The sequence below is a fragment of the Haliaeetus albicilla genome, chromosome 6 (genome assembly GCF_947461875.1).
Source record: "Haliaeetus albicilla chromosome 6, bHalAlb1.1, whole genome shotgun sequence".
NCBI lineage: Eukaryota > Metazoa > Chordata > Aves > Accipitriformes > Accipitridae > Haliaeetus > Haliaeetus albicilla.
In genome coordinates, this window is record NC_091488.1 from 20,484,840 (window position 1) to 20,493,580 (window position 8,741).

Here is an 8,741-nt window from a genome sequence, read left to right on the forward strand (position 1 = left end):
CTAGTGCTTATGGTGTTTAGCTGGCCTGTCTGCTTAGTGTGCTCTGTGGCATATGGGTTTACCAGATCAGCCAAGCTGACTCAGTAATTTCTGTGATGCACTTTTGTTGTCCTTTAGGGATGTCCCACATGTTTGCTTGGCTATTGTTAGCTAATGCTTGACAATGAAGCTACAAAACTTTCCCTCAAAAATATTGATCATTGATCATAAATCACAATGGTAGTTTGATTATTTAGGGGAGTGGAACAAGGGAAAGAGAACAATCGATTCACCAAAGATACAACATTAAAAAATTAAAAATTATTTTCAATGCTGTGTTGGATTTGAAAAGTAATTCCAAATTAAAAAAATGATCACTGGGGAGAACTTACAATGTTGCATTTGCCATTTTCTAGATTATGGTTTCTGGAAAGTCAGAACACTTTATTTCAAAGCGATATAATGGTTTGAAATTAACCTGTGGGTGGTAGTGTTAGGTTTTTTTGAAAGAAAAAGATTAGATAATAAAAAATGAATGAAATATTTTGATTTGGTAGGTTTAAAAAAATTCATTTGTACTGAAATGAAAAGTGGCATTACAAATTCACCTGCAACAAAATTTTATTTTTGATGATTGCCACAGTATCTCTGAAAATTCTGTTTGATCTAACACTTATTTTCTTTATTTCATACCTGCCACTGTGCCTCCTGCAGACCACAGAAAGGTGGAGAAAAGAAAGAAGTTTAAATTTGAAAAAAATGTTTAAAACTGAGCTTACATGTAATCCAAAAGTGTTGTCAAAGATACTGAAAAAACAACCTAGATTTTTCTTTCCTGAACACCAGTAGTTCAGTGGCAATGAAGAAACCTTGGGAAGAGCAGATTCTTCTCCATAGAAAGGCAACTTCCAACTTATTGTGCAGTTAGTAAACTTTATAGCTAGATGTTGACTGGGAGAGAACCATTCAATTGTTCAAGTGGCTTGCTTTCAATACAGCTGAGGTATTACCTGGTGAGGTAATATGAGGAATGAATAACATGGTCATGCCCTTCTTATTGCACCATCCACAGATATGGACTAATATAAAGTGGAATACCAGCTATTTAGAATGATAAAATGATCTTTCTTTCCCTTTTGTATCATACTTATCGCCTGTGCAAATTTTTTCTCCTACACACTGGAAGTCTTTTTTTTTTTAAACATATGCTTTTCAAGGTCTTCTACAGTCCTTTTTCCATACTTCTCTTTCTTGTTCTCTAGGACATTGCAAATGCTTTATAAAATCTTCTTTCTTCCACATCAGTACTTTAAAGGAGTGAGGTGCTTGGGAGGAGCTACTTTGAACCTGAGTCAGTTTTCAAATCCATTTCTGAAATGCTTTGTGTGTGTATGTGTTTTGGGAGGAATGAGATAAAAGTTGCTGCTTAATGGCTTGGCATACTAGTTCACTCTTGGCTGTCTAAGCTCTTTCCTTTTTCCTGACTGACATAGACACTATTCCATACTTTCATTGCCATTTTTTGGGGCGGGGTTGGGGGGGTTGTTTTGTTTTTGGCTTTTTTTGTCCAAACCAAAAAGCATTTCAATTCAATAACCAGGATCTATATTTTCTTTCTGAATGTGACTTTTATTTTAGTGTCTCTGTTAGCTCCCATGATTGGAAAAATATACTGCTTTTTAATTCAGGCTCTTCAGCCTATATTTTGCCTGACTGTAATATCTTTCTTCTTTTGTTACTTGCATTAGTTTTTGAATGTGGGGATTTTAATGTGCTGATTTCAGTACAGTTACCCCTGTTTTGCATATGAGAAACAGAAAAATGACTTCATTTCTTGAAGCCTGTAAAAAGCAAAGAATTTCCTACTATGTGCACAATTCAATTGCAACCCCAAACTAATTAGCTTATCAATAAGATAGTTTTAAGTATGTGAGAAATATTGTTAAACCAAAAGATGTTCTCTTGTGCTGAATTTGGCTTTAGTTTTTTTTATGAGAACATTAGACAAATTCTTTGTATTTAATGAAAAAAAAATACTTTTGCCTTGTTTAGTCAAAAGGAAAATCTATCTTATAAAGCCAAATCAAACTGACTCCCTAAATCCTTACTGAATTGCTATTAATTTCCTGCTATTTCATTTCTTATTAAAAAATGTGATCATACTTTGGATGTAGCAGTGTGAGATTTTTTTTCGTTTTCCTCTGGAGCAATGATCATCATTAAGTTTAAGTAGGAATTTTGTAGGATATGTACCCCTATCCCCAGCATGGGTTTACAGTGAGAATGATTTCATTCAGCTTTCAAACCTGAACCAAGTTCCCTTCCCATCTAAACATTATCATTTCAGAGGGTTTAAAAACATACTTAGAGATGTTAGACTACATCAGAATTATTTTAAGTGCTTGTATCTTCTCTTCAGTACAGATGCTTACCAGCATTTAACAGCTTAGTCCAAGAACTCTGTTTTTTATGTTTATTTGCACATATGCACCCAAACATTAATGTGTAAGGCATACCTGTTTTGTCTCTTTTAAAATCTGTCAGTATAGAATCTTCTGCTCAGATAATGCAGAAAATACTCATCTTATAATGTGTCACCTCATATTATGCTAAGTATAATTTTTATTATTATTATTATCATTTGGAATAAAAGAAATCAGATGTTGTGCATTCTTCTTCTGAAAATAATGGAAAAGTAATAGAATTTTCAACAGGTTGATTCTGCTTCCTCCAAGCTTCTCTTTGCAATTAAGTTGAAGCTGAAATATCAGTGCCTTTGGCTAAGCACTTTTTTCCCTCTAGCACAGTAAAAGTAACATTTTTTATTATTTCCATATCAGTGATTCCTTGGGGCTTGCCTCTGTGATTTGAATTTTTCTGCATACGTGGTAAGAAACAGTCTTTATTCTAAATATTTGTGTAAGTTACTGAAGATACACAATATGTAAGTGAAATTAAGAAAGAATGATGGACAATACTCTTGCTAAAAATGGAAATGTTTTTTATTTCATGAAATATTCGTATCCAGCTTTTGCATGATGAGGATTGCATGTTCACCTAAGTAATTAGTATGAACTCACTGAAATCTGATTTCATTTTTGGGGGGATAAATATTCCTTTGCTTTTCTTTATGTGTTGTTTTTTTTTCTATTGACAGTATGCATGTATCTTACCACTCAGCTATTTTAAAAGATAGAGTTCTTACTGTGATCATCAGCAGTTAAACGTGCATTAATATGACCATTGTTAGATGTTCCCTACCTTGACTGTTTGAAGAACTTGAGTTCTGTTCTTGAGGTTGTTAATGTGAATATAAGCAAATTGAAAAAAAAAACCAAACCAAAACCCCAAAACATCTCATAAATTTCTCTGTACTTACAAAATGTGGGCTTTTTTGCCACTTATTTAGCAGAAATACCAGAGGGGAAGAATAAACCATCATTTGATCCTTTGTGTGAAAAAGATTATTATTGTTGTCCTCTTCTTGCAATACCAACAGAAGTGCTTATACTGAAAATAATGGCAAAATCAATCCTTTTCAGGAACTCTAGAAATTTCAGACTTCAGACTTCTCAGTACTCACATGGCTTGGCTTATTTCACTTTACATTCTAATAGTTTACAACCCAAAATGAAACTGAAGCTTCTCTCAGCTATAAAAAATGAATATTAAAATTCAGCCTTCTGAGATATGATGGTTTCACAGTGGTCTAATTGGCAGCTCCATCTATCACTAAACCTATGTTTAACAATACCATTATAAATGTAAAGCTTTCCTCATATATGTGCAAAAATGCTTTGTGCATTAAAGGTCATTCAATGAAGACTTCTTTTCTCTGTTCAGAAGGTACTTAGAACAGTGTGGTTCTATAAATTATTTAGAACTTTATGAGCTCATTATCAAAAGCTGTAGCAATGAGAGAAAAGTGAACAAGCACCTCAATTTTGATATTTTAGTCCATTGCAGAATGTTAGGAAACTAAGGAATTTTACAATAATCTATAAATGGAAATTACTATTTTAAGGAAGTGAAAATTCGTATTCTTCCTCCCTAATATTTTAATGCTTTCCTTTTTTCTCTATTGCATATTTCACAGAACTCCATGTTTATGAAAGGACCAAGAGTTGTTCATTAGTTATATGCTTTACAAGAGTTTTTAGTGTTTCAGCTGGGCAGATTTATATATAAATATTTTGCATAAGTAAAAACTGAAAAGATGCTTGCAAAAAATGGGATTCATAATGGCATATATAAAGCAAAAGCAATATATGTCAAAGTGAAAGAACAAATAGAATATGTTTTCTGATGCTTAAAGACCAAGTACCATTTTTATTCATAATGCATTGAAATTAGTGAGGTACTTGCAGAGTAGAATAAGATATGGTTGTTTAAAAATGGCACACCTGGAATGGTTGATACCCATAAGAAGAAACATTTAGGTTAAGGGATGAGATGCTCTAGAACAGCCACTTTTAGTATCTAATTGCTACCATTGATCCACAACAGTAAGAGGATATGACATCTCTATTTAAACAAAGTAGATCAAAACTTTACCTAAGTTTTCTTTCTATAGTTGCTCAAACTTGTCTGATCATATTTCTTGGCTAGTCATAACAGAACAAGTAAAATGTTAATTCCTTCTCCCTACTTTTGGCCATGACAATTTTCCTTGATTCTCCTTACATTGTCAACCATTTTCTAAAACCTAGCCTAATACCTTATTTATTAATCAACTTACAAAAAGAACTGCAAAAGTCTAGTTCTCTTGAGTCATCTGCCTGTATCGTCCCAGATCCTTGCAATTTTGTAAAAATCCTGTGCTGTGAAATACTTGTGTTGTCATTTTTCACAGTATGTTGAAACCTATTAAATAAGCTAAAAAATATCAAGAAAATATATCCTCAGAGCTGAGCTGTGGTTAATATTTAACTAAATGAAGAATGAGTCAGTAGTGTCAGAACATCAACAAGCTAGTTATAAATGCTGGCCAATCATTAAATCATCAAATTCCTCATAAATATTACCAAACTTCATAGTGCCTAAAGAGGCTTCTAAAATGCCATCTGTCTATTTGATTATAAATTCTAGCTCAATAATGTTCCTAAGGTTAATTAATTTAATAGCTTGGGGCCTGTTACGTATTTTAACAATGAAAATTTAATTATTCCCTGATGTATGAACCTCAACCCTGAGGCCAATTATAAAACTTCCTTTCAACATGTCTATTCTTGTGTGATGGTTAAAGACCTTCCTCCTTCCTTCCTCCCCTAGAATTAATAAAAGGCATGTTTTAGTCTCCAGTTTCAACAGGCAGATTTCGGTGACCCCTGTTTACCAAAAAAGTACAAACAACTAGTTTATGTCCCATCTCAGAATTTTTCAACAAGGAACACAGCAATGAAGCTTTTGTTAGGAATAGTTTTCCGGAGCAACAGTTGCTATTGTTTAATCATAGTATGTTTTCCTTCTGGAGCTTCCTGAGGGTGAACTTGTCTCTCTATTACCCCATGTGTGTGTGCACACACTTAGATCAGTGCTTCCTAGAATCCAGGAACGTGAGAAAGCTGCAGTGCCCATCAAGGCAGTAAGAGCAGAACGTGAATATTTAAAAAAAAAGGGTAAGGGAAATTCTGAAGGTAATGAGAGAAGGAATGTTGATGTAGAGTGAAGGTAACAAATTCTGTAACTTGGTTCTTGCAACCTGGTGACTGAACTTGCAGGCAAAGTCTTCTATGAAAGGTTAACAGCTGTGATTATATGGCTAAGTTCAAATAAAGAAACAACTGGGAACTGTGTGATAGTTTGGAACTGGGACTAGATAAAAGGTCAAGCAAGTGCAAAAAATAATATAGTGTAGAATACTTTTCTGCTTGCAAGTTAGCTGATTTTCTATCTTGAAAGAAGTTTGAAAAAAATTGAGGGAGCCAAGTATTCTGTCAGCCAGGACAGGCTTGAAGGATCTGAGCACTTGTGTATGCAACTTTGCTTACTCTTTAAAGCTGTGATTATGCCCAATCCCTGTAGAATTTCTGTGTACTTTTAACATAATTTCTAGGTCAGTGCAGCTTCTTGTTTAGTATACAATTTATACAACTTACAAGGGTTTTTTAAGAAAAATGGTGATTGCCTTCTTTATTGTTCAATACAAATCGTCCCTTAATAACTAGCACAGGATATCATTGTAATGATACACATCTGCCTTTACATGTGTGATATCTGCCTGCTACAAAACATATCTCAATAACAGTACTTTATTTTTACAGTATTTATACTACTTGGCTTTTAAGAAGCTTTTGGGAAAAAAAAAATACTAACTAAAAGCAACAGCACAGTGTGGTCAAATAACAAAATAATGTAATAGTAATATAAAAATCCAACAGACCATCAGTGCAGTAATAGTAAAGTCCATCAGAAAACAAAATATTGTACTTTGCCTGAGAGGAAGCCATTGATGTATTTTGCGTATACACAAAACAGTAAAAGTTTTAGGTCCCTACCTGGAAGGATGAAGATTGTGCCCTTTTTTTTTTCTTTTTAAAATTATAGAATCTTAGAAGTGAGTGGATTATATTTAGGCAATTGTGGAGACTGGCCCTTGCATTAGAATGGCAACAAGCTCAGCATTTTCTTTGCATGCAAAATGACAGGTATCATACTGAAGAACTCCGTATGCATTTAGCATGGATTCAGAGACGACATATGACTTGCAATGATGAAATCTGATAAACGTTCTTTTACATATTTATATGCTTTTTACAAGGTAAAAAGATTTGCAAATAATTAATATATGGTCTTTTATTATTTCTACATCCCCAGTCCCATCTTCCTGACAATTTCCTGTTAAGAGTGTACCTGCTTTTTCACATTATAGCAGTTTTTGGTAGCAGAGTTCATTTCTATATGTACATTTGGCTTGTGGAGTGAAGCGTACAATTGGATGATACACTTGTTTAGTATAATCTGTCACTGTGAGATATTCCACAGGAAAAAAAAAATCCGTATTGTCCTGTGCAAGGGAAAAAGTATATTTCCACTCATCGTAAATACCCACTTTTAATCTATTTGCCTTTTATTATTATTTATGGCTTTCTGTGCTTTCTCTCCTTGTGATATTTAAAGCTGTTGTACCTGATCCAGGAAATCCCGAGATATACTTGACTATTTTACATACACCTTGTCACTGAAGTCAAGAGGGCCACTTACATCCTTAAAGCTAAGTTTGTTTCTACCTATGGCTAGAAAGCATTTGTGTGGGTTCACTTAATGCACAACTCATCTTTGAAGATTCCAGTGAAGTAAACCCCATTATTACTCTACCCAATACAGTGACATGTTCTGGAGTACCAGCTATTAAGAATTGAATTTGCTTGGCAAGAAACTGATTACCTCACAAACTAAAATCTTGGTGCTACAAAAAAATTAACATATAAGCTTCAGTGAAACTGTTGTGATAACTAAAACAAAGGGTAGTGCCTTGCTGATTAGGGCACTAGACTATCAAAAGGCTATGCAAGTGTTCACTGTTGAAGGCTAATAAAAAAAATACAGGTCTTTAAGTATCTGCAAAGGATATTGACCCAGATGGCTGGACATTTGACTTTGGCTTAATTCTCTTTTTCTTGCTACAGTTTAAGAAAGGCAAAAGCATATTATATTTGTGAGCATATGATATATGAAGTTTTCACAAAAAAAATATTCTTTGCCTCTCATTCTGCATCTTCCAGCCAACAACATATACACAGGTGTATACGGATGGGTTAAAAGATGGGATTTTGGTCTGTGGATGAACACTGGGGGAGAAGTAGATAGCCGAGGAAAACGCAGTCAGCACAGAAAATGGATGGTTTGTTGCCTGTTGCTTGGAATGCTGAGCACAAAGATAAGAGAGCTGAGCAATACTGGGGGAGGATGGGCAGCAGGCTGTTGCACAGCACAGCTGTGTGCATGATTGGCGCGTGACTGCTGGATGATGACAATATGCCGCGTGTACAAAGCCCATGAACCAATAGACAGGGTGGCTATGGCTCATGCAGCGCGCCTGGCCAGCGAGTGCATGCGTCATAGGCTCCTTATGTTACAATCGAGGCATGTTTTGGCACCCGCAGGCCACGTGTGCCGAAACCCGTTCCTCTGCAAATGTATAAATACCAGGATTTCCCAAAAAGCATCGGGCTGGTGTATGGCGAGGCCACCATTGCCTCCGTGGGGACGCCCATGTAAAGCTGGCACCTACCGATTGCTGGGCTGAGCTCATGGCGCAAGACAGCACAAGAATGTACGGATGGTCCATCTTCCTCACAGTCCTCGGGTCGGTACATTAACTTGCTTTACAAGATACCCTTAGCATAACACACATCTGTAGTTATTAAATGCTTGCTTTTCCCCCCTATAGTCAGTGTGTGTGTGTTCACCTTCTCGGAAATCCTCGAAACCACCCTAAAACAACAGGGTTACTTTCTGCCTAATTGCATGCAAATGGAATTATAATAATGCAAAGCTGTGTGTCAGTAAAGGCTAGGTACAAGTTGTTCCCAGAGCTATGTGAAAAATAACGTGAAACAGATAATGTGTCACTCTGGTGAAATTAGATAAATTTATAAAAATTAACTTTATTTGAATATTACTTAAGACTTTTTTTTTTTTCTGATCTATCATCTGATCAAACATTAACAGTAACTTTATGGCTACTGTTCCTCTCTTCACTGCACTTTTATTAGCTGCAATTTTTTTAATTGAATTTCCTGTTACTGCAATAGACAAAC

At 35.1% G+C, this 8,741-nt stretch overlaps 1 long non-coding RNA gene across 1 annotated transcript; it reads left to right on the forward strand.

The window, feature by feature from the left end:
* The first annotated feature begins 7,705 nt into the window (after positions 1–7,705).
* Positions 7,706–8,428, forward strand: LOC138685590 (uncharacterized). Its single transcript, XR_011324886.1, has 3 exons — positions 7,706–7,993; positions 8,085–8,291; positions 8,372–8,428. It is a non-coding gene; the product is annotated as an uncharacterized lncRNA (long non-coding RNA).
* The last annotated feature ends 313 nt before the right edge of the window (positions 8,429–8,741 follow it).